Genomic DNA, 27,004 nt, shown 5'->3' with positions numbered 1-27,004 from the left:
AGCACTAAAACAAATGGAGTTGGAATGCTCGTCCCTGTGTCTTCTCTACATCCAAGGGGGAGAATTGGGACTCAGCTTGCTGATGTGAGGGACAGGGAAAACACAATGAGAACAGGGCTTTTGTCCCAGGGTCTGGAGATTTAGGTCTCTTGTCCCACCCTAGGCGCTGCATGAGAGAAGGGAGAAAGATGGTGCCCTGCTTTCTGGGCACATGTCCACTCTCACTTGCCTTCCAAGTACCCTGAGAATTTTGGTTCGTGTAAATTAAGGAGACCTGATAGTGTGGCCCAGGGCACACCCACATGGGATCCATACCTCCTTCTTGTATTTGGAATGTGAACTCCTTGCCTAATTTTCCTCCAGGGGTGGGGAGCTCTGTGGACCCTTCCATAACCAGCATCCCCCTCCCTTGTCTAGGTGTGCTCTTCGTATGTTGCTCAAGTCTCTTTAACCCAGTGCCGTGACTCCAGGATGTAGCACTGTGGCTTCTGGCAGTGCTTGAGATCCCACAAAGAGAGCTCATTTGGGACAGATGTTTTTTATGTATTTCTTCTTTGTTGTAGCTCTGCTATCTACAAGAATACCAGGCAGATACTATGTCTGGTTAATATGCAGTGTTAAGGCTAGGGAGATGGCCGAGTCAGTCAAGGACCCAAGTTCGGATTCCTTAGCACTTATATAAAAACCAATAATTTGTGTTTATGACTCTGGTACGATAGACGGATCCCTGGCTCTTACTGGCCAGCTAGTATAGCCATATGGATCAATGTGCTGTGGGGTTACTGAAAGACTCTGCCTCAAAAAATAAGGCAAAGAAAGATGAGGAGAAAACACCCAGAACTGACTGCAGGCTTTCGCAGGCCTGTGCACAAAAATGTACATTTGATGTGTGCACATATGTAAATACACAGACACATATACCACCCACATACCACAAAATATGGATACTGACTACTGAGTGAATTGTCTATGCAGCTACCTAATTTTTTTCTTTTATTTTTAAAACAATCTTACTTTATATATCAATCGCAGTTCCTCTCCCTCCAGTCCTCCTGCTCCCCACCACCTTCTCCCCACCCCATCCCCCATCCACTCCTCAGAGAGGATGAGGCCTTCCATGGGGAGTCAGCAAAGCATGTGGTCACGTGACTGACTGCTTGGTATGAGTTGTGCCTGTTAGTTCCTGTCTCTTCCCACCCTGTGTGTGTGTGTGTGTGTGTGTGTGTGTGTGTGTGTGTATGTGTGTGTGTGTGAATGCAAGTAAATACATGCTATGGCTGGTGTGTGGCCATTGGAAGACAGTCTTGGGTGTTAGTTCTCACCCTCAGAGCTCCCACGGGAGGGATTCATTTCTCTTGCCTCTACCTCCCACCATTTCCCCACAGAAACACTGGGGTTACAGATGCCTGTGCTCTGAAGTCTGGCTTTTTCATTGGTTCTGGGCAGGGGAGCTCAGGTCTTCATTCCTACACAGCAAGTGCTTTAGCTCATGAGCAGACCTCCCCACCTCCAACCACAGACACCCTCGTATATAGCTTGTAACTTAAAAAAATGATTCTGTGTAACTTAAAAAAATGATTCTGGGGAAAAACAGAGAAGGCAGACTCCATATTGTTATTCTGATGAATAACGTCCTTACAAGGATGTTAATTTAAAGGACTCCCTTTGACTTCCTGAGAACTCGCAAAGGAGGTATCTTAAGAAGACTGTCCTCAGGAAGTTTGTCAGTTTTCAAGGAGAATGATTGGAGCAAAATGTAGGGGCATGAGCCAGAGACTGGATCTCACTCTTAGGCAATGCTAATAGGTGATACTGGGCAAGAAGACAGCTGTTGCCAGATGTGGTGGTGCTTACTCATAGCCTAATACTTTGAAGGAGGACCGTGAGCTTGAGGCCAGCTTGATATAGATGAGAGAGAGAGAGAGAGAGAGAGAGAGAGAGAGAGAGAGAGAGAGAGACTCAAAGAGAAGTGGGGGAAAGGCAGAAGAGAAGATTGGGGGGAGATGGAGATAACAGATAGCATGATCTGTGACTAAGCATGTGTGGGTGCATAGGGCTTGAACACGAGACATCACTATACAGTGCCGTCCTGGAGCATAGACGTAACAAGGAAAAGAAAACTTTATAAAACCTGACTTACAAGTTGTGTATACATGTGTGTGACGCTGGTGATCGAATTGGGGCACCTGGTGCATGCTAGACAGATGTTCTACCTTTGAGACACGTTCTCAACACTCTGCATTTGCTTTCTCTATCCAGATAAGCATATGACATCGTGCATGTCATAGTAGAAGTTCCTGTGGAAAGTGTAGTTGCTGCTGTTGTTATTGTCAGCATTCAGCCAGCTACCATTATTCAGAGACCTGGACTGTGGGTTACTTCTAGCAGTAATTGACTTGGCCTCCAGGTCCAATTTAGCTGTCTCAGCATGCTAATGGAGCTAAGACAGGCTTTTTTAAAGACCCATGTCCGTCACAGAGAAACAAAGGTGTTTTAGCACTCAATGTGAAATACATTAATTTCCAAATAAAAATATAATATTCACTATATTGCCAGATGTGGTGGCAATATATATATATATATATATATATATTGAAAAATATATTTTTCAAAATAAAAATATCAAAATTGACTAAGTTTAGCTTTATGAGGCAATGTCCGATATGATCTACAGTGCTCAGTGTTGACCACGTCCTTAAAAGGCTTCAGGTCAGACGTGGACCAAGGTCATTGCCAGCACTGAGTCATCCCCGCCTCACTCCTCAGGAAGCCTAGAGGATGGGAAGGAGAGACGACAGCTGTTTGTCCTTTATTCCCAGTTTGCGGTTTTCCATCCTTAGGATGAAGATCCTCATTAGGGAATCCTGGTTACCTTACTAGCCCTGTAAGCTGTGTCTTCTCACATCTTTAGAAACCGGGTTGTATGTCACAGCCAGACCATCCTGGGTATCACAGCGTTTCCCTAGCAGGTACATCCAGTTATGTGTCATTTCAAGAGTTCACGTTCCAATGACCTAAAAGTTTATATGATATGCACATGCACCTGGGGCTGTTTTAGCATCTCCTCGTGCCCTTGCTCCTCTTTTGCCATTCCTTGTCACTGGCCGGCCATCGGAGCCAGACGTACATAACCAGAGGGAGGGCTGGAGACAGAGCATCCTTCTTAGAAGAGCTGTGTTTAACTGACAGAATTTGTTGAAGGGGTGCTGCTCCACAAAGAGTAGAAGGGGGGCTGTAAATGCTGAGAGCTAATGGGAGTCAGCAGTCGCGAGCAGGATTTTATTCATTTTGTCTCCAACTTATCCTCAACATCTGGTGGGATCATGGCTAAGACTCGGTGAGACGCAGTCACTAGGTGAACTAGTTGTTTTTCCGGTTGCTGTGACTAAGAAACCAGACAAATGCAACTCAAGAAAGAAAAGATACAAAGTTCAAGGTTACATACAGACTGTCGTGTTGGGAAAGTCAAGGCAGTGGGAGCGCCATGTAGGCAGGCATGTTGGCTTTTCAGCCTGCAGGAGGGGAACAATGGAAGGTCCATGCTGCACTGATTCCCTCCTCCTTGTGCAGTTCAGGATCGAAGCCCGCGGAGGGGTGCTCCACCCCTTTAAGGTGGATTTTCTTACTTCAGTTAACCTAATCAAGAAACTCCCCACAGGCATGCTCACGTGCTAATCTAAGTAACCCGTCATCAGTGTGCCTGGAGACACGTCACTAGGTGATTTCAGATTTTGTTGAGTTGGCAGTCATCACTAACACCACACTAGGCCTCTGAAATGTCTGTTTTTATGACACCACCCAATTGGCATTCACAGAAACACCGCCGTTGCCTTAACTTCACAGGAATAGGAAGGGGATTTTTCAAGAGTAACAATAACAAATTTTTCTTAGAATGATTTACCAGGTTCCCTGATTTTCCGTCTATATCATCTCATACCAGGAATGAGTATCACCTATGGGTCACACCTGCAAGTTCAGCACCAGGTGACAATCGTGAGGTTGAGACCAGGCCAGGCAGCCTAGCAGGACCTTGTCTCCAAAGCAAAAAGCCAAAGTTAACAAACGGAAGCGCATTACTAATAAGAACAGTACTCTGGAGAAGGGCTGTATGGTTTCTTCAGAATTAATAATTCTATGACCCTTTTAGAGAATCAAGTTTATTGCTTGTGTGTGTGTGTGTGTGTGTGTGTGTGTGTGTGTGTGTGTGTGTGTGCGTGCATGCCCGTGCACACGTGTAAACTTAAATGTGCCCTCCTATGCTTGTGTGTGCACGCCCTCGCCTGTTTTTTGTGTGGAGGTCAGAAAAAGCTGATGTCAGATGCCTTCTACTGATTTCCACCTTATTTTGAAGACAGGATCTCTCTTTGAATATGGAGCTCACCCAATGGGCTAGTCAGGCTGGCCAGCAAGTCCCTGGGATCTGCTTGGCTGCCCACAGCATAGGGTTGCTCGTTTGGGCTTTTACATGGTTACTGGGAATGGAAACTTGAGTCCTTAGTGTTCCAACCAAGCACTTTACCCTCCAGGGTCTCCCAGCCCCGAGATAAATTTTAAAGTTGAATCAGATTATTAATCTGGTTTAGATAAAATTGCTATATCAGTCTCTCTCCACTGGATGTCATCTTTCCCCACATATTCATATTCCAGAGCCTAAATGCAAGCGTGAGCTACAAACCAGTGGAGTACAGGCAGTTTGCTACATTGTCACATTCAATGTCACATTCATTGTCCTATCCGCTCATTCAGCACCTGTTCACGTCTGGTTGCCAGGCTCTGTTAGGGGCACCAGGGATATTGCAACAGTAATAAAATGAAATTAGAGCTCTCACAGGCTGATATTCAAACTATGTTGAGCCAGAAATGCTTTGGATTTTGGACTTAATTCAGATTTTAGAATATTTACATATAATTATGCAGGCATCTCTTTATAAATCCATCTATATGTCTTTGTGTGTTTATTTATTTATTTTTATTTATTTATTGGGACAAGGTTTCTCTGTAGCTTTGGAACCTATCCTGGAACTCGCTCCTATAGACCAGACTGGCCTCAAACTCATAGAGATCCACCTGCCTCTGCCTTCCGAATGCTGGGATTAAAGGCATGCACCACCACCACCTAGCAAATCTATCTGTATGCATATATATGCATGTATATTTATATGTGTGCACGCATACATACACACAAGTCACATGTGTCTTACATGCAGTGAAAAGGAGGGCTGGGGAGATGGCTCAGTCAGAAATGTGTCAGCCCTGAAGCCTGAATTAGGACACCCATGATTCTGATGCTGTGAAGGCCGAGGCAGAACAATGACTGGGGCTTGCTTGTCACCTAGTGTGGCTGAATGGGCGAGCTTCATTCTCAATGACAGCCTCTGCCTTAAAATCGGAAGAAGAGGAGAGATTGAGAAGGGCAGTAGACATTAACCTCTGGCCTCCATATGTGCGGTGCATGAGCCCGTGCATACACACGTGCACACACACACACACACACACACACACACACAGGGGTGGGGTGTGCAGCAGGAGAAACAATAGCAGGCAGGAGGAGATGCTGTAGGTGCAGCCCCTTCCTGACAAGCCAATACAGATTTGAAGACTTTAGAGAGGAACTTTTGTCCTCCACGTGGGGAGAGAGTCTGGGCTTCACCGAGAATATTCCGAGGCTCTAAGGCACGCATGCTCAGTGCAGTTGTGTGTTGGTTGTGATAGTAACTGGTGAAGAATGTGAGGAGGGGCCCTGTTGGAGTGGGTGAGATCAGAGGTTGAGGAATTCACAGGGAACTTGGAAGGTCACAGCCAGGACTTCCTGCTGGTCTCCAGTGAGAGGGATCCATGGATCTGATTTGTTTTCAGAACCTCATTCTGGCCAACAAAAGGAACAGAGGGACACAAGAGGACGCAAGGAGGTTACAACAGACATGCAGGTGACTGGTGATGACCAGGATTAGCATGGAAGTTAGACCTGGAAAGAGAGAGCAGTAGTCTTCAACAAAACAGTGTTTCCATTACGAACTTTTATGTAATTTCCTTTGATTTAGACTAATACTCGATTTGTGTGTGTGTGTGTGTGTGTGTGTGTGTGTGTGTGTGTGTGTGTGATGTATGTTTGTGTGTGTGTGTGTCCTGCATGTTTGCGGGTGTGGGTGCATGTTTGTGTGTTGTGTTTGCATATGTGTGTTTGGGTTGCATGTTTGTTTAAGGAGTTTCAGGTGTATATGCATGCGTTACATGTATGCTAGACTTTGGGATATATAGACCAATACGCATTATATTGTCAAGTACAATTAGTGATGTGTTTTCAGAGTTATATTGTGAAGTTTTCGAAAAAAAGTATTTAGATAAAAATAGACAGTGCCCCAGCAAAACACCAGACGGCAGTAGAAAATAAGTTATATTTATATGACCAAAATCACATTTGCAACATAGCTTAAAGAAAAGGCTAAAATAGCTAAGTTGTAGCCAGGAAATTGACTTGGTGCAACTGGCACCTTATCTAGAGAGTTCTTATTTGTTCCTGGTTGTAATCAAATCAAAATACAGCAGACACGAGTAATAGCCAAGCCTCATTCTTAGCTCCTGCTCTGGGGTAACGTGTGTGTGTGTGTGTGTGTGTGTGTGTGTGTGTGTGGTGTGTCCTGCATATTTGTGAATATGTATATGTGTGTGTGGTGTGTATGTTTGTGTGTGTGTATGTGTCCTGCATCTTTGTAGGTGTGGGTGCTAGTTTGTGTGTAGCGTGTGGAATATGTCTGTGTACTGCGTGCTTGTGTTTGTGGGTGTGGGCGCATTTCGTGTGTGTGTGTGTGTTTGGGATGCATGTTTGTGTGAGGAGTTTCAGGTGTGTATGCGTGTGTTACATGTATGCTAGACTTTGGGATAATATCTCAATAGTCCCTGAGATTTATATTTTTGCTTCTGTTTTGGTTTCCCCTTTAGACCGCAGTTTCTGCATAGTGTGTTAAAGTTCACTGATTTTTTTTTAAAAATCTGCTGTTGGGCCCACTAATAAATTTATTTTAGATTATTTTCTTTTCATCTCTGGACTTCCAGTTGCTTTTTTAAAAATAGTTTTATTTCACTATTGAGATGACATATCTGTTCATTAGTTAATGACTTATTTTTCTTTGGTTCTTTTGTTTTGCTTCTTAATTTAATTAATTTTTACAGCCAGGCTGCTGTTTCCTCTCCTTCCACTCCTCCCAATCCCTCCCCCTTCACTAATTATTTACAGTCATTCATATCATTGATTTGATCTGTTTTGCTAATAATAGATCACCATCTCAACACAGTAGAAGCCATTGCTATTGGGTAGGTTTTTCTTTCCTGTTATGAGCCAGGAGATTCCTGTCTTCTTTGCATGTGTGCTAACTCTTGGTTAAAAACTCGATTGTGTTTCCAATGTTTAGCAATTCTGAAACTGATTTGTTCTTTCTGAGAGTTGATGTGCAGGTAAGAACTAAGTCAAACTCATTGAAACAAAAAAAATAACAGCTGTCTCCTCTACAGTGTAAAGCCACTAGTATTTTGGGCCATTTTTTTTTTGCCTTTAATTGTTGTTTCCAAAATATAATCCTTTGGGGGTGGGGAGTGTCTGCAGAACTTATGGACTTGCCAGAGATTTGGGCAGAATTCATACTCAGGACTTGCTTCCCTTCCTTCTGTTCTTCACCGTCTGACAACCTAGTTGTTCTGCCAGCTCTAAGTTCCCCACCTGAGGCCAGTTCTGTGTCCTGTGTTCTGTCCCCACTCTGTATGACTGAGAAGTGTAACTGGGTTATTTCAGCAAAAGCAGTTCTGTCCAGGGTACATCCCCATTGGCCTCCGGGAAACATGACTTTTTGTGTTCAGCCTGTGTGCAGGCAGCCCCTCTTCACAGAAGAGGGCTGGCCCTTATGTGGGAGTTAGTGTTAATTTCCAACTTGACTGAATCTAGAATCCCCTGAGAGATGGGCCCCTGGGCCCTATGACTGTGGAGATACCATTCCTGGCCGGAATCCTGAACTAGTGGAGAAGGGAGCTGAGCAGCCGTGGGCATTCATCATTCTCCTTCCTCGCTACGGGGATGACGTGACCAGGCTTCCAGCCCTGCCGCCTTGACTTCTCCTCCGTGGTGTGCCCAGAACTGTGAACCAGAACAAACCCTTTTTCCCTAAGTGTCTTTTGTCAGAGTATTTTATCACAGCCAAAGGGAAAGAAACTAAGACACTATCCTACCAATAGGATATTACAGAAATGACAGGGTATGGCTTCCCAACAGGGCAATAGGTGAAATGGCACAGTGTTTCAGTTTCTTTCCTCTGGGGAAAACCAGCTGTCACTCTATATGCAAGCAGTTTAGTTCATGTAGCTAGAAACTGTACAAGGTAACCAGTGACTACAGATGTCACAAGGTTCTATAGTGACTCCATTGTGCTGTCAGGTATTGCCCCCTTGAGTGTCTGCTTTGTCTCCATGCTTCCTGAGGCCACCCATGAAGGTGGACAGGAATCACACAGCCAGGCACTCAAACAGAACCCAAACCGCCACTCTGTTACTGTGCCTTTTGTTCCGAGAAGACAGGATTGCCACTGCTGATGAGCGTGGCTTTAGAGCACACAGGAGCAGGGGCAGTCCTTCTAAGAACTGCGCCTTCCAGCGGCTGCCTGCCATTGCCTTCAAAAGGCCTTTTAAATGTTTTGATGTCACTTCATCAGCTTAATGAAGTGTTTGCACCGATACCCTGCGTATTAGGCAGGCTGTACAGCTCAGGTTTGAACTTCCCTGGCCGAATTATTTAGCTGTGCCTTTTCACTTGGTTTTCCTTGAGCTGTTGGACTGCTTTTCCTTTTCCTTGTTGACTTTAGTGATTTTGATCGCTGTCTTCTGATATTATGCAGTTTCTTTCTCTATTTCTTTACATGTTAGCTTCATGTTTGATGTCTTACAGATGCGGTGTTTGGGTAAGTTCAATACACAGATGGATAATTCGAGAAAGAATTACATTCTCGGTTGTGCTAGAGAACTTGAAGCAGGCTTCACAGTATCTCCCGGCCTTCACATAGGAGTCTATTCCGCAGTCAGAGAGTACCTGTATAAAGACACTAACAGGCTTGATGACCTTGAAAGTTTAGGAAACAGAAAGTGAGAAGTGTGGTACTTTTCTAAACAATTCACCTGTGGAGACAAGAACTGTGGAGTTGGCTGTGACGACACTGGTCGTGAAGGGGCAATCACTCCACTTATGTAGGTCCTCCATCTGGTATGCATGAACTCAGATACATCCTCACTGCCTTGGATGTACATACTGTGTGCTGTGGTCAGTAGAGTTAGGTTTGTGTAGCATCTGCCCATGTGATGCCTTAACCCACTGTCATTCGTCGTCCAGAAGCACGCATATTCCTCAGGATCAGTACCAACATCCCACCGAGGTAATGTTGTGCCATCCAGTGTTTCAGTTCAGGTCAGACCACTCTGCCTTAGTGATCTCTCCACGTTATAGAGGAGCAATATAGAAATAGAATATATAGACCAGCTCGGTCAAAGCTTTGGAAAACAGTTTCGCTCCCACCCTGCAGCTGCGAGAAGAGGTTATGAGATAACTGCCATTAAAGATTTATTATCGTCATTACACTCAACAGCTACAGTAGCGTTAGTGGTTCCTAAAATACTTCAGCAGTTATTGTCTGATTACGTCTACAGATAAGTTAATTATAGTAGATTTCTGACTCTTATATAAGTCTGATTTAGAGAGAAGTTTAATTACAGCAATTTCAGTGATTTAAATAAGCTGAGCATATATTACCAGTCTCAGCAAGTATAGCCGAGGCTTTCAGCTGTGTTGAAGTACACGTTCGCTTTGTTTTCGGTTTTCCTTGCAGGATCTGAACTCCACGGTAGGGCACGTGATAGCCCAGGACACCTGTTCCCACCAGAGGGCAGCTCCAGTCAAACACTCTGCAGGAGCATAATAGCGACTTCTTCCTTATCATTAAAATCTCATTCTAACGCTTCCCACCGAGCTCTCCGCCTTTGCCAACACTAATTTGTGTAATGATTGTGGCAGTGTGAGCAGGAAAGGAAAACAGGCTTCTCAAGGCGAGGAAGATACAGTGGTAGAGGATTTTAAATGTTCTGTTAGGGTCTTGATTTGTCTTTCGGTGGGTGAGAATTGTGGCCCTATCTTTAAATCGAATAAGTCAGATGTTTTATCAACACCTTTCTATCGGTATATGCAATAATTAAAGATTAGTGTGTTACTTACGTATGCCCAAACTAACATAAAATTAAACTTTCAAGAAAAGGTACTATAAATAGATAAAGCTGTGGGTAGTTTATTTCTGTAAATAAATAAACATAAAAGTGGGTAGCATGTTAGTTAAAAGGTGCAGTGAGAATTAGCTTATTTGGAATTCCACAGGATGTTTTCCCATACCCTTGCCTATCTCATAGTTCTACTGGTAGCTTCTGCTGGCATTTAGAGTAGTAATTCTTACCATAAAAGTTTATATTTTCCCTTAAACACAAAAGTGCTCTTTAGAATAGAAAGGACAGACTCCTTATCTGTGGTTTCTCTTACTCATTCTCAACGATGCCCCAGTACAGAAGTTGCTGCCATCTGAAGGTCACTATGGTCCAAACTCCAAAAGACCCACCTGACTTCATTTCATCGCATGGGTGCTGGATCAGCTTACATCATACCATGAACCGTGCAGTACACTAAGATATTTTGAAAAAGAAAAAAAAAAAAAAACATTGCCATGACTTCTATGATAAAGCATGGTTATACTTGTTCTGTTTTATTTGTCATTTCTATTAACCCATTAGTGTGCCTATTTGCCAGTTAAACTTAATAATGGGTGTTCCCATTTAGAAAAAGCATGGTCGGGGAATTACCTGTGTCTGCAGCTTCGGGCCTCCGCTAGGAACATATCCCCTGTTGGGGAGGCTGGGCTGTCACATCAGTAATAGAGAAAACAAACAGGTTCTGGCTGTTTCACTCGGGGAAATCTGTCACATAGCAGCCTGGAATGTCAGTACACTCATCCTTTTGATTAGAGCGCCACTTCCCTTTCTGTCACCTTCTCTGCCCTCTTTGTCACCCATGTTCTGTCTCACGTGTAGACTTTAGGGAACTCTCTGCTGCCATCTTGTTGTCTTGTTTTTGTTTGCTTGTTGTTAACACACTGAAGTAATAAAAAAACATAACCAAGGAGCTGGGCGCAGTGGGTACCGCCCCTCAACCCTTGGCCGCATTGCTCTTTGACGAAACACTTTCTGCTGGGTACCATCTCTCAACCCTTGGCGGTGTTACTCTTTGGAGAACAAAACTTACTCCTTTCTCTCACCGTCCAGCGACTTTCTCTACTCTGAGTCCTCAGTGTGCCATTGGGACTGACGCTGTCTGTCATGGTCCTGATTCATGTGCTGGATTTTGTTAGCATTCCCCTTTTAAGGTTAAGGATGTTTTGTCTGGAGCCTAGTTAATTATGTGGCTATCATCCTAACTGTGTCCAAGTTTGTGAAACACACTTAAAATTCCACTCAACCTGAGTGGTAGTGGCACCCGCCTTTAATCCCAGCATTCGAGAGGCAGAGGCAGAGGCAGGCGGATCTCCGAATTTAAGGCCAGCCTGGTCTACAAAGAAAGTTCTTGGATAGCTGGGGCTGTTAACATAGAGAAACTCTGTCTCAAAAAACCAAAAACCAAACCAAAACAAAAACCCAACCAACCAAACAAACAAACCAACCTCAACTTGTTTATACAGTCTTTATTTGGCTTCTCTTCCCCTAAAGATCACTGACTCGTGAGCACGGGTACCAACCGACACATTGGTGATGTTATTACTGGAGTTATCCGGCTAACCAGAGGCTGGACAGCATTAATTGCAAATTATAGCCTCGACAGAAAACCAGTGAACTTGGGTGAGCACTTAATTTCTGTCCCTTGTCACTTTGATTCATACTGCATCTTGCTTTTTAACTGCTGCTGTGAACCCCGTGTGTATTTCTCTGTGGTCTATTTCTTTCCATGGCATTTGCAGACAGTCATGAGAGTCAAGCAGTATAGGACCCAGCAGGGTATGTGTTGTTGTGCCATTAATTGCATGCCTCTGTGCCCGTGAGGAAGGAGGCCAGAGGCAGATTGTCTTCTACCCCCTGAGAAGTCTGATAATGGCTTGACAGTGCACTGCCTTGAGGATTTCTCAGTGATTATAAAATACAAGTGAAGAGACTTGTTGGAAAGAAAAAAAAATGAGAAGGCTCTTTAAATTGCCTTCAAGATTAAGAGCATCAAGTATAGGTAGGGCATTGGCACTGGATGAGGTAAGATGGGGGTGGGTACTTGGTTTTTCTTTCTTGGGCACCAGGACTGAGAGTTCTGTTGAGTTTTTTTTGGTTCAAGTGTGAGTCTGATCATGACATTGGGTGGTAAGCCTCTCTGGCAGTGCAGGAGATTTGAGAGTATTAACCTGTTCAGTCTTTAACACAGCCAATTTTTCCTCTGCCCATAAGCACTTTAGTTCCTATTATTTGTGTGAAATCCCTTATTCAAAACAAGAAATTGTTACTATGAAACACAAAGGATTCTTGGGCAGAGCAGGGGGGGTCTCTGATCTACTCCTCCTATTTTGTCCTTTGACTCTGAACACATCACTTCCCACTGGGAGCTTTTCTTTAGCCACATGTAAAGTAATGCGCAGTTTTGGATTCCTGCAGTTTCTTTATAGGGCGCCTGATTGTATTACTTTGTTTCTGGTGCATTGCTCTATAAGATCTTAGCAACTCTTACCTTCCTTTTCCTGGAGATGGATTTAGAACAAACAAACAAAAGAACAGCAACACAACCATAGATGTTTAGAGATCTGGCATAGTGGTGCATGTTGCTAATCCCAGGACATGAGAGAGAGAGAGCAGGATAGGGGTATCGGGAGCTCAAGATCACTCCCTGGCTTGCGTTTCAGACCAGCCAAAGCTATGAGAGATCAGCTTCAAGAGAAAACAAAAAGTATGGTTCAAGCTAAAAGTCACCTGATCTCTAAATCCATATGCTATAGAAAAAAAAAAATGGAATGATCCATGCTTGTTCCTTTTCCACGCGGCTTTTGATGAATGTGCTAAGCCACCGACATAGTGTCCTGGTGTTCTTAATGTCTTAATTGCTAGAGAAGGATGCTCATCCTCCAAAGCTGGTTCTCTGTGAAGTGTGGGTTTATGGAAAGTGAGCATCCACAAGCAGAGTGAGGTGCGAGCGTGCTGGGGAACCACTAGAGGAATGCGCGTGCTGGGGAACCACTAGAGGAATGCGCGTGCTGGGGAACCACAAGGGGAATGCGCGTGCTGGGGAACCATTAGAGGAATGCTCGTGGTGGGGAACCACTAGAGGAATGCGCGTGGTGGGCAACCATTAGAGGAATGCACGTGCTGGGGAACCACTAGGGGAATGCGCGTGCTGGGGAACCATTAGAGGAATGCTCGTGGTGGGGAACCACTAGAGGAATGCGCGTGCTGGGCAACCATTAGAGGAATGCGCGTGCTGGGGAACCACTAGAGGAATGCGCGTGCTGGGGAACCATTAGAGGAATGCTCGTGGTGGGGAACCATTAGAGGAATGCTCGTGCTGGGGAACCACTAGAGGAATGCGCGTGGTGGAGAACCATTAGAGGTATGCGCGTGGTGGCATCTCATTAAGTAAATAGCACGTAAAGTTTCCTTCCCACCTTGGATGTTAAAGTGGGGTTTGAAAACAGCCAACAGAAGAAGCTAAATGCTGGAGGGATTTATTGTAAGACTCCACGGTGCCATTCATTTCCATGTATGCTTGAAATTGCTGGGGTGAAATAATGTATTCAGCAAAGAAGCAAGTTCCTGCTTCCTCCCCTGAGTCTCCTTGATTGTGCAATTGGTATCTCATTCTTTAATTAAACTTGTCCAAAGATAGGATCAGCTAAAGTGTTTACTGTATAAATAGTTTGCATTCCCAGTGTGCACGCTTAAAACCGTGGAATAAAGAGTTTGCCATCTGTTAAAAACCAAAACATGTGGTGTGCTGTTGCATAAAAATAAACCCCACATTATTCATATAAAGGATCACAGCTTAATATATCTTTGGGGATGACAATAATATGTGATATTTTGGAATGTCACCACCTTCTCTCCAAGTGACAGCATGCTCACTAAAGCATTGATAAACAACATGACTGAGTATAAACATAGAAAATTGAATTTTATTTTCAATACTGGGTTTCCTCTAACATTTGGTCATTCCTTTTATACCAGGAATTTAATCGTTCCTCTCCTTTTGCTGCCATCCTCTTGGCCTCTGACTTCACCTGTGGTCATTGTATCTCAGTGGTCTGTCTACTACTACATTATTCGTGCTTATGCATGTCCCAGAAAAGCTGCAAACTGGCCCTTTAGGGTCACCCATTAAAGCCACAGTAGCACCATATTGTCTGTCGAGTACCACAGTACCACCATACCGTCTTTCTTCTCTAAGACATTGTCAGAGAAACATATCACCTGGCTTCAGGTTGCCATGTGGCTGTGGCCTTCACGTGCCCTGTCCTGGCATCCCGGAAGCCCCTCTAAGGTCTCTCTGAGTCCTTGAACTTAACTTCCTTCCTACCCTACCTCCACACTCTCCTTTTGCTTTGGAATCAACTTTCCTCCCTCACACACCCAAAAGTAGACCTGTGTTTTAAGACTCCAAACATCAGATTCCTCCTAAATTCCTTTTGCACTAACCCAAGTAGAAGTGACACCCCTTCCCATTATCTGAAACATTTGGTTTTCTGTTTCTGTTTGATCTGGGTTTGACTCTGTTTACCCTCACAGTAAATGCATGCCCAAGTTCTTCAGAGCCACTGTTGCCATGGCTCAGGGATATGCCATATCTTGTATTGGAATTTCCCACCGCACAGCAGTGGGCACAGGTGTTTAAACTTATTTTAGAACTCACTTATATCTGACAGAATTGTGCGAGGAGTTCCGACACTTCAGACAGAACCAATATCACACTTAGGACTGTTTTTAGATTCCACTGTAAGTTCTTAAGATCGACTATGGAAACCTAAACGCTATCCAGGGAAAGTGCTCAAATGTGATATTAAGAATTATACTTTCTTTCCCTTAAAGATGTATTAGTTATGTATAGAGTATTCTGCCTGTATGTACCCCTTCAGGCCAGAAGAGGGCACAAGATCTCATTACAGGTGCTTTGTGAGCCACCATTTAATTGCTGGGACTTGAATTCAGAACCTCTGGAAGAACAGCCAATGCTCTTAACCTCTGAGCCACCTCTCCAGTCATAAAATTTATTTTTAATAATGGTGTGTGTGTGTGTGTTTGTGTGTGTGTGTGTGTGTGTGTGTGTGTGTGTGTATGTACATAAGTGCAGGTACAATGGAGGGTTGAAGGGAGTGTTGGATCCCCTGGAGCTGGAGTTACAAGAGCAGTATGTGCTTTTAAATATTGAGCCATTTCTCCAGCCCTTCAGAATTTGTCTAAATTTTTAAATATGTACTCTCATTGTAATTATGTTTTAATGTTTATTATAATAATTTTCTTGAAATCTAGTTGTCAGAGAAACTGTCTAAATTCAGTCTGAAGTTATCACAAATGTCAAAGCAAGGAAGTTAGTTTCCCTGTGCTCTTCTGCTCTTTCACACCCCTAACAGCCCCTGGTCCACCCTCTACACCCAGGCAGCCACTGGTCCACCCTCCACACCCAGGCAGCCCCTGGTCCACCCTCCACACCCAGGCAGCCCCTGGTCCACCCTCCACACCCAGGCAGCCACTGGTCCATCCTCCACACCCAGGCAGCCCCTGGTCCACCCTCCACACCCAGGCAGCCACTGGTCCATCCTCCACACCCAGGCAGCCCCTGGTCCACCCTCCACACCCAGGCAGCCACTGGTCCATCCTCCACACCCAGGCAGCCACTGGTCCACCCAAGTCTCTGTTTGTTCACTTTCATTTCCCAGCCTCTGAGTTAGTGTAATTACTGAGTGTGTAGGATTTGAGAGTTGAACTTCATTGAGCAATTATTTGGAGATTCATGTAACAGTATGTAATAAAAGCTCATTTTTACTGACAAGCACTAGAAATTTTATTGCTACAGTAGAGTGTGTTTATCCATCCACTTTCAGGCCTTTGGATTAGCTCCAGCTTTGAGCGTGACAGATATATTAAGAAATCTGTGTAGAAGTCATTGCGTAGACACATGCTTCCATTTTCCTTGGGATATATAGAAATGGAATGGTTGGGTTATATGGTATATCCTTAATGTCTTAAGAAATTCCTAAGCTAGTCCACATGGATGTACAACTTCATTTTACACTCTCTTTGTGGAGTGTCAGTTCTTCCCTATCCTTCCCAACACTTGTTTCATAGCAATTGCTGGCCATTGTAGCCACTCTGATAGGTCTGTGTTCATTTCCCATGTGGTTTCCACTTTTGTTTTTCTGGTGACAAATGATTCTGAGCATTTTTGTTGAACTTTCTCATACTATCTCTTCTTGGAAGAAGTGTTTCCTCAGGCTTTTCCTATTTTTTATTAGTGTGCTTGTTTTATAATCTTGAGTTTGGGATTTTTGTCACGATATTTTAAAAAAATATTATTCATATCTTGTACATTTTTTTCCATTTTTCATCTTTGTGTTAGTATGATAAGCAGCGTTAATTGATTTTTCAAATGTTGGACTAGTAGTATATATTTCAGAGTTAACCTTACTGTACATTTTCCTTTATCTGGTTGGACTAGGCTTGCCAAATGTTTGCCTAGAATTGTTTACACCTGCGTTGGTAAAGCACGCTGGCTTTTAGTGATGCTTTCATGTTAATGTCTATGTCTGCTATTGATCTCAGGAGTAATGCTGACTCATGGTGTAAGTTGAGAAATAGGCTGTTGTCTTCAAGAATTTATGTTTTGTTACTTCTTGAAATACTTAATGAAATTCTCCCATGAAGATTACTGGCCTGGAATTTTCTCTGTGGGAAGATTTTGAACCACAAGTTTGATTTCTTTAATTGGCGTCGATATTCAACTTAATTCTTCTTGACTTACCTTTTTAAGTTTGCCTTCTTCATTTCTGATAATATCCACTGGCCTGAAATTGACTTTGAACGTAAGGACTCCAGACTATTCCATTAGACTAACATTCCGTTCATCATCCAGTTGTTTTAAACTGGTTTGTGTCTTTATATTTGGGCTGTATTTCTTCTATTGAAGGGCTCCAGCAGGTCTGAGCCTGGAAAACTCAGGCAGGAGCCTGGCAAACATGGCACTGGCAGGTTTTGCCTTTTTCCCTTCTCTCCTTTGCTAAAAACCGTTAGATTACATTCCTAAAGCTGCCCACCAAAGTCCATTCCCTTATTTGTCTGCTGACTCACTGCTGAGATAAAACACCAAGGTCCAGCAATCAAAATTCATTATTTTATTTGGCTAACATGTCCAATCAGGATTTACCAACCCACCCTAGCACAGACAATACTTTTCTCCTTAAAATCCCACTCTTGCAAAAACACCAAAACACCTGCTTTCTTGCTGCATGCGGTCTGCCTTTGCTCCTCTGAGGGAATAAATCTCGTTTGTGCTGAGAATTTGGTAGCTGGTGTGTCCTGTGCTGAATCTTAGGGGCTAACCTCCCTTGCCTTGTAGTCAGTACGCGGTTAAGTCTTGATTTGGTTTTGGTTTTCCCTAACCTGAAAGACTTTATCTTTTAATTGCCACAGTAAATTGGGCATTTATAGTTAGTGTGGCTGCTGGTACGCTTGGATGGAAATCTAGCATTTTGTTCTGGCTTCCACTTGTCACAGCTTGTTGGGAGCAGTGAGACCCCAGGTCCTGAATTTCTTGTATCCCCTGATCTGAGTGCCTACAGCTGCTCTGAGCACGAGACCTTCAGGAGTTCCTGATGGCAGGAGAGTGGTTTCTGGTGGGTTTGGCTGGGGCGTGGCTATCTCTATATAATCTGCCCCTGAACACAATAAAGGGGGCATTCTTGGGGATGACCCTTGTCTCTGTCTCTGGTGGACCAGGGGCTGCCTGGGTGTATTTTAACCTCCAGCCTCTTGCCCGAATCTCACAAACTGGGTGCCAGCGCACCAAACGCAGACAAGGGGGGTGCGGTGCGTGGCAACAGCTCTTCGTGCTTCTTTTCTTTCTGCTTTCTTGCAAATTATTTGAATAATATTCATAAGTATGTCATGTCTTTGCTGCATAACTACAGTGGTTTCCTTAGAGTTTGTAGGATACGCCTGTAGCTGCTCAGCCTGTACCCTGAATTGTATGGCATCACTTCCTGTGTGCATTCATACACTTCCGATTCTCCTGCCCACTACTGTGCTGCATCCTAACACACCACCTCTGCGTGTGCACCAAAGCCCATCCAGTACTGTGCTTATTTTTCTTTATAAACTATTGCTTAAAATCATCTTTTAAAGATGAGGTTTTTGAAGATATTTAAACAATAGAAAAATAAAGTTATTCCCCCATGTCAGTACCATTTCTGGTTATTTATTATATCTGGTTATAAAGTTATTCCCCCATGTCAGTACCATTTCTGGTTATTTATTATATCTGGTTATAAAGTTATTCCCCCATGTCAGTACCATTTCTGGTTATTTATTATATCTGGTTATAAAGTTATTCCCCCATGTCAGTACCATTTCTGGTCCCTTCATCCTTCGCGTGCATTTATGTTTCCTCCTTGGACGACTTATCATCTGTAGGAAGGACGCTCTGAAATATTTCCTACGGAGTAGCCATACTTCCCGAAAGTCCTTCCTGCTCTGACATGTGTCAAACCGCTTTCATCTCCTCTTTGGTTTCTGGAAAGCATTTTGCTGGGTATAAAATTGTTGGGATACTTTATTTGGTTAGTGTGTTATCGATATCGTGACTTCATTACATCCCCTTCTGTTTTCTTCTGGCGGAAATTTCTTCATCGCTATTTTTGTCTTCTTGAACATGACCTGTTTGCTCTGTCTGCTTTTAGGATTCTCTAAAAAAAAAAAAAAAAAAAAAAAAAGCTTGAGAAACCTGATTTGTGGCCCTCACAGTGACTGCCTTTCACTCCCATATGTATAGTTTCTAGAAAACCATTGTCTCGTGTATTGTATGAAATATTTAAAAGACTGTTGTTACATTTAATCATAACTTTAGCATGTGAAGGAAACATCCCCTGTACTGTGGTGTTATTTTCAGCCCCTCTTTCTAGAACAGTAATGACTGGCTTCTTCATGATATCAAGTTACAGGTTTAAGTCTCTGGTTCTAGTCTCAACTAAAATCATATTTGTTCATGGTGAGAAATGTACGAGTTAAACAGGTATTTTTTTTCCTATTTGTTAAACTTTCAGAAATAATTTTATCCTCTCTCCGTTACCCAAATAAGCAAAAGCATTTCTCATTTTCTGGAGACCAAGATTTTAGTCACTGGTGGGTTGCTTGCCAAAGGTCTGTGGTTTTTCTCTCCTGTCAATCATCTCTCCTAAGAGCCAAGATTAATAACTTCTGTAATAGCCAGTGTTCATGTTTACTTTCAGGGACAAATGTGAAAGGCTCTCATGAGAGTTCTCTTACTGCCATCATCCGACTGGTTTTAGACACCCATGGTGAATCCCACGGAACTTCCATGTAATAATTAAAGGGAGTTGTTGCTATGCTGTGTAGCACTTATCAGATCTACAGAACCTGTTGATAGTGAGATGATTCAGTGAAAATTACTGACAAGCTGTCTTGTAAATTCCTAGACCATTACTGGTGTAAGAGGCTCTGCCGTGCCTTTAGCTGGGAGATGCTGTACCTCAGAGTCGCTTGCTGTCCACTCATCAGTGGGACTTGGCTCCCTATTCCTTTTAGGTTCTCCCAGAGACACCGGTGCAAAGCAAGGCTAGGAGAGTATAGAAAGGGCATGGTTGTGACATTCATGGGAAACCACTATTTCACAGAAATATTAAAGGAAGCAAAAATTAAAGTACCTTTAAGCACTGTTTAAACAAAATTAATGCAATCTGGTTGATAATTTTCTGACATACATCTTACATACGTTTCTGCTCTTTGAAAATGGATGTTGTACATAATTTCAAGGCTGGCAATTAGGGACCACAAATCTGACTTTAATGACCAGCAGCTATTGTACTGAGCTACTGTAACTCTTTGGGAGCTGTTTAACATGGGTGGCTCTCTATATTTTACCCACATTATAATGCTATTTGAACATGTACTTGTTCTGCTGCCTGTTCTACCTTTTCCCTACATCTGATGCTTGTGTTTGATGCTGAGCATGTACTTCAAGCAACCCTCACCCTTATGTATCTACTTACTAGGATGGGACTGGTATCCTCCCGGTGTGAGCATGTGTTCTTCCCTGGGGCTGCAGTCCTGGCTCTGGTTTTTGTTGCTTAGATACTCAGTTAATGGTTAGAGAACCAGAAGACCAAGACTGTTCAAGCTGGTTCTGGAATTAAGCGGTGATTGGGCTCTTCCTTCCTGAACGTTGATGGTGTTCACAATGACCGTGCAAAGGAGTCTGGACTGCCTGGCCACTGATGAGGCTTCTGTTACATCTAGAAAAGCACATCACTTAGTGTCTAAAATTTCTAATTTAACATATGGGGTCACATCTGTTAAAGGATTATTACTCTAGAAGGGAAATGATGCATAATTTATTAAAATAATCCTATGGGGAGACAGCCAACTCCATTTAATGAACTAAAACACTTGCTGGCTTCACGGAATGTTCCCAGCAGAATCTCATAGTCTTTCCATCAAGGGGGCAGATGAAAACAATTGCCCTTTATATAATGTTTACTGTGTTGTGCTAGTGTCTCTCAACTAAAAAAATATTTATGTTCACTGTTCAGAGTAAGCTTTGAATATTGGACTCCTGCTGGTTTGTAGTTGGTATTTAATTTGGAGGGGAACAAAGGTCCATTATTTCTCCACTGTAGGAGGCAAGGAAGGGGGCACTGCCCACCCTTCCCGTCACACTGCGGCAGAAGGCTGGCAGGTCAGAGCAGCTCCCAAAGTGGTCCAAACACACCTCTTCTCCCATTCATACTTAGGAAGTGTGTAGCCCTAGAGATCGAAGCCTCGGAAGGGGTTGCTTTTGGCTCAAATACATTAATTTTCCTTTATCACATAGCAGTAATGCCAACAAAGGCCCCTACCCAGAGCACTTCCACGACTGTCTGCTGATTAGGTTTCTCAACATCAAATTGCATGCCTGTCTCTCAATGTACTAACAGACTGATTTCAGAACCAGTGGGAGGCTTAGCAGTAGGGAACACCTTGCACAATTCCTACCTTTAAATGAAAGAGAAAATAGCGGAGAGCTCCAGCCCACATTCCCTGCTGTTCTGTTAGAAACACTCCAGATGCAGGCATGCTAGTCCTGTGCTCAGCAGGTATATTTACATCAAAGATCCTGACGTAGGATTGATTCTCTAGGGGTTTTCCTCACGGTCTCCTCCTCCTTCCCACATGGCTTATTATTTCTTATGTTGAAATTTACTAGTGATTTTGTTTTAGAAATATCAAATGTAACTTCTGATCTTAATTTAGAAAGATCAAAATGTTTAGTTGTATTTGTCTTAATTGTTATTTACCACGATTAATGTAGTAAAATTGCTTAACGTAACTATGAGCTTCATCCTACATCTTGGGTGGAAAGCACATTTCTTTTTCTTGGATACTGTAGTATAATCTCATATTTCTTTCCCATAGAGCATTTTGCTTTTCAAATTAATGTTATTTTCATGATTTTTCACCAGATTCCACCTTTGATAACTACTGTAATAAAAGCCAGTCACTAATATTTTGCATGAATAATCTTGATGAATGCTTGTACAAGTTGAGTATCCTTTGCCTGGAGTATTTGGAACTAGAAACACTTTGGACCAACATTAAAAATATTTGCATAAACCCAGTGAGAAACCTTGAGGATGCAACCCATGTAATTCATTTATATTTCATCTATACTTAATTCACATAGCCTGAAATTAATTTATGTTCTGGTGGTTAATCTCAGTTGTCAACACTAGGAGCTATAAAATCACCTGGGATACAAACATCAGAGACTGTTTTTTGGTTACTTTAACTGATACAAGAAGATTCACCCATGGGCATCACCATTCCTTAGGCCAGGTTCCTGAACTGTACAGACAGGAAGAAGTGAGCAGAGTGCACACATTCATCATTCTCTGCTTCCTTATGGTCAGGCTGTCAGGAGCCCAGGCTCCGGCTCCACCCATAAGGAAGCAGAGGATGCTCACAGCCTGCCTTCCCAGCCATGGTTCTTTCCTGCGTGATGGATCCTAGAATTGTGAATCCAAACAAACCTCTCCATTTTCGAGCTGATTTTGTCAGTATCTATTTTATCACACTAACAGCATAAATACTTAATAACTTTCTGCATGAAACAAAGTTGTAAGTGTTGAAGTATCAGATTGGTAACCTCATGTGTTACTCAGAAAGTTTTGAACTTCTGCTCTGTTCTGGGCACATTACTGAAATTCCTTCCCTAAGGAAGATGAAAACAACCAGTATCCCTCCTTGTAAGGCCCTAACAACAAACCAAGTTGTGATTTCACCAGAGTTCACTGAGATGATTAGACTGACTCAGAGCAATGGGTGAGGGGCCACATGCAAGTACATGGACTGTCCTAGAAAATCCACACTGCAAGGTCTACACACAACAGGGATGATAGCTTTCCTGTGGCTGTGTGGATGGAGTCTGCTCCATTCATCCCTCCCCACCCATATCCTCTAGCCCCTCCCAGAGACCCTAAGGCCACATGTAATGAGTGTGGAGTTGCAGACAATTTATTGTGCGGGGTGGCTGGATACTCAAGTGAGGGTTCCATGACCCAACCTGCCCCATCTTCTTCCAAAAGGGAAGGTTAACAGTCAAAAAGCCCAGCTACGATGCTCTTTGGCAAGCAAGCCCACCCAGCCGATACAAGATGGCAGAGTTTGGCTGGAAGGATAGCCTTATACAACCAAGCATTTCAGATTTGGGTTTTATTTTGTTTCTTATCTTTTTAATATGTTTTAAAATTTTCCAAATTTTTAAAATTATTTTTATTAGGAGAAGGTGCCGTGCCACAGCACACATGTAGAGGTCGGAGGGCAGTTGGCAGGAGTCCTTTCTCTCCTGTCTTGTGAATTCTGTGGCTCATACTCAGATCAGCAGGCTTAGTAGCACGTGCCTCCCTCAGTGGGTCATCTCACTTGCCCGGAGTGGGATTTTGGATTAGGCATCTCAAAGCCTAATGGGGTTTGGGGAGCACGAGAAGGACAGTGTGGCTCCATAGGTAGAATGTGGGTCAGAGGAGTTGCCCATACTTCTACCAGCTCTGCCTGGGAAGTGTTTGGTGACAGAGCAAATCCAAAATTAATAAAAGAACAAAAACAAACAAACAAGAACCTTTACACATTTCCTAATATCATAGCTGTACTTGCTGGTTTTACATGTCCATTTGACACAAGATAGAGTCATCAGAGGAAGGAGCCTCAGCTGAGGAAAAGCTTCCTTGAGATCCAGCTGTAAGGCATTTTCTCATTTAGTGATCAGTAGGAGAGAGCCAAGCCCGCAGTAGGTGGTGCCATCCATCCCTGAGCTGTTTGTTGGTCCTGGGTTCTGTAGACTGAGCAAGCCTTGGGAAGCAAGCCAGTAAGCAACCCCTCCATGGCCTCTGCATCAGCCCCTGCCTCTGGGATCCTGCTCTGTTTGAGTTCCTGTCCTGACTTCCTGCAGCGACTAGCAGCAATGCTTTTCCTCCCCAACTTGCTTTTTGGTCATGGTGGTTTTGTCACAGCAACTGAAACCCTAATTAAGACAGTAGTTCACACAGATTTCCATTGAATTCAGAAGCAGAATTTTAGCCGGGCAGTGGTGGCGCACACCTTTAATCCCAACACTCGGGAGACAGAGGGGGTGGATATCTGTGAGTTTGAGGCCAGCCTGGTCTACAAGAGCTATTTCCAGGACAGCTAGGACTGTTACATAGAGAAACCCTGTCTTGAAAAGCCAGTAAATGAATAAATAAATAAATAAATAAATAAATAAATAAATAAATAAATAAAAGAATTTTAAAGTAAATTAAGATGCTATATGTCCAAGTTGTAACTAACGTCGGTATGATGCTTCATGTCTCTGATTATCTTCCATGGCAGGTAGGCAGAGTCAGAGACCCACAATGCACTGATGGAGACTTAGCCAGATATCTGACTTAGCCAGATATTTTAAATCACCCAGAAGTGGCAACACCGAACCCCATGCTCTCATCTTTCTACTAAGCCAGAGTGTGTCTGTGTAATGTAACTGGGTGCTTAAGACACAAAATGAAGGAAAATTACTATGGTTTTTAAAGCTCCCTTTATCTTTAGAGACAGTAATACAAAGTTCAGTTAGTTCCATTGTACAATGCACTACTTAAACTAATACTTAATTCCACTCTGCCATCATGATCAAAGCTCACGAACAACCCACTTTTCCAATGCCTGGGCCAGATGCCAGAGATAGGAAGCAGTTGTAAAGAATGTTGGCATTGCAGACTACTAGGGACAACCCGAGACCCAGTCTTGGCTCCACCGTTTACAGAATATGTATCCTGGGTAAGGGACATGTGTTTAACCAATTAAGCACTCAATAAATGCCAGCTGTGTATCAACAAAGAATTTCCCTGGTGTAATAACAAGCACCCAGTAAACCCAGGAGACTTAGGAGGCTGAGGTAGGAAGATCACCTGAGACAGAAAATTCAAGGCCAGCCTAAGCAACAGAGTAAGATCTTTGTTTCATAACTAAAACAAGAAAAACAATAGAGGCCCAGAGTATAGCTCATTTGGTAGAGTGCTTTCCTTGCATGTAGAAATCCCTGGGCTCAGTCTTGATCCCTGTACTTTGTAAAACCTGGCCTGGTGGCTCATGTTTATTACCAGCCTGTATTGGAGGCAGGAGGATCAGATATGAAATCAAGGATTTGAAGTACAACTGCCTTATTTTCTTTCTTTGTACTTTTTGAAAAAGACTTGTATTGACAAAGATTGAAAAATAAAAGTCTTCTTATAATGTAGACAGAATCCTCATGAGCCATCTTAAGTTATCCAAACTCAACAAAATAACCATCTTTCCCAGCCCGTTATGGTTCTACTTTGAAAGGCTCAGTCAGTGGCTGATCATGGTATAGGTCTATAATCCACCTTAGGCAGCTAAGGCAGGAGGATTACAACATCCAGACTTGCCTGGTATGCAGAATGAGCTCAAATGTAGCTTTGGGAAATTTAAAGAAAACTTGCCTCAAAATAGTAGAAAGAGAAGTGGTTAGAGCATGTTCCTGGGGTGTATTATTCTTGGGGTTTAATCCCTAGACCATGGGGAGTGGGGAATGAGCTCTGCTAACATTATTGAAATCAAGAAAATCAGAGGCAAAGAGATCTTTGGAAAACCAGTCCACACTCTCCTTTGTAAGTAAGGAAACTGAGGTACAGGGAGCATAAGAGAGTTTGCAAGTCCTGTCTTGACAGGAACCAGGTCTCATCGTTCCAACACCATGTTCATTGGCCTCCAGAATAAGGATGGGGTGAACTTGTATTGCTGTTAAAGCTTCTCCATGCTCATTAACATTTAAAAATAAAAATGGCCTTGATTGGCTAACACTTCAATTTAGGATGAAAACTGTCCCCCTTTTGCTCTTGTCTCACTTGCCCATTCTGACCAAGCTGACGATGAGGGTTTCTGGTGAATGGAGTGGAATTCTCTTCAAGCAAGGCCACTAGAGGATGTGCGGAATAAGGGACTCTGTTTCTAATCTACTGATACTGAGCCATCTGTGTTGGCAGACATGCATTGCTAAATAAATAAATAGACAAATAAATAAATAAAGCAAAAGTTTTCGATTGCTTGTGACTCAGTATGAAAATTAAGCTATAAAAGCCCCAACTGCTGACAGCTGACCCCCAAAGACAATTCAGGGTCCAGAAGAGGGGAGAAGCTACGGAGCCCATGGAGATGTAAGAGAATAGGGAGGGAAAGTAGGGGACCCAGCAGTGCAATGGAAAAGGACTACTGCAGGGAGCAGGAGCAGTCACCTGCGCCAGGTAAAGCAGGAGGAACTAGGTCCAGTAAAACAAGAAGGAACCACCCAGAGAGAGTCATGTCTGGGTCCATGATCCTGCTGCAGCCCAGGGTCATGTTGATGTCCATGGCCTATCTTACCACTGAAGGCCACACAAATGTCCATGGTTTGTGCTGCCTCCTGAAGCCATGTTTTATTCCTGGCCCATTCTGCTGCTGAGTGCCACGTTGCTGTGGGTGGCCTGTCCTGCCACCTGAGGCCATCTTGATGTCTATGAGCCTGTCTGTCCTGGGGGCCATGTCTATGTCCTTGGCCTGTGCTGCTCTTGAGGACTATGGTGGTGTCCGTTTCCTGTGCCTCAACAGAGGGTCATGTTCATGTCTGCTGTCCGCACTGCCACCAGGGGCCCTGGAAGTCTGTGGCATCTGCCGACACTGCAGACCGTGTTGATGTCCTTGGTCATGCTGACTGTAAAGGACAAGGAAGATACTTTTGAAGTAGCATTGATGACTGCAGACTCACAGTTGAAAATGAGAGACATTGAAGGTTTTCGTGATAATGCTACCATGACCACCCACCCCAAAATTAACAGTCTAGACAGGAAGCCATGAAGATAACAATAATTTTGATAAGGATTGTGAAGTGTAGCCCTCCACAATTGAGGGCTCCTGGTTGGTTATGGGTGGGGAAGCACGAGGTTTTCTTTAAGGGGGTACAACCGGGAGTTTGACCATGCTCCAGTGTATATATAAGCAACACAAATTGGACTTGTGGTTTCTTCTTCTTCTCCTCCTTCTTTTCTTCTATTTGGAGAAGGTCACAAGGAGGGGGGCAGACCTGGGAGGACTGGGAAATGAATGTGATCATGGTGCAAGATGTGAAATTCCCAAATAATCAATAAAAATATGTTGAAAACAGCCGGGCGGCGGTGGCGCACGC

General features: G+C 43.4%; 1 protein-coding gene across 1 annotated transcript in view; it reads left to right on the top strand.

The window, feature by feature from the left end:
* Positions 1 to 27,004, top strand: part of Asph (aspartate beta-hydroxylase) — a 163,450-nt gene that overhangs the window by 80,691 nt on the left and 55,755 nt on the right. The window lies entirely within an intron of this gene.

Source organism: Arvicola amphibius, chromosome 11 (assembly GCF_903992535.2).
Source record: "Arvicola amphibius chromosome 11, mArvAmp1.2, whole genome shotgun sequence".
NCBI lineage: Eukaryota > Metazoa > Chordata > Mammalia > Rodentia > Cricetidae > Arvicola > Arvicola amphibius.
The sequence above is the reverse complement of the archived record's forward strand: the minus strand, read 5'-3'. Positions and strand labels throughout refer to the sequence as shown.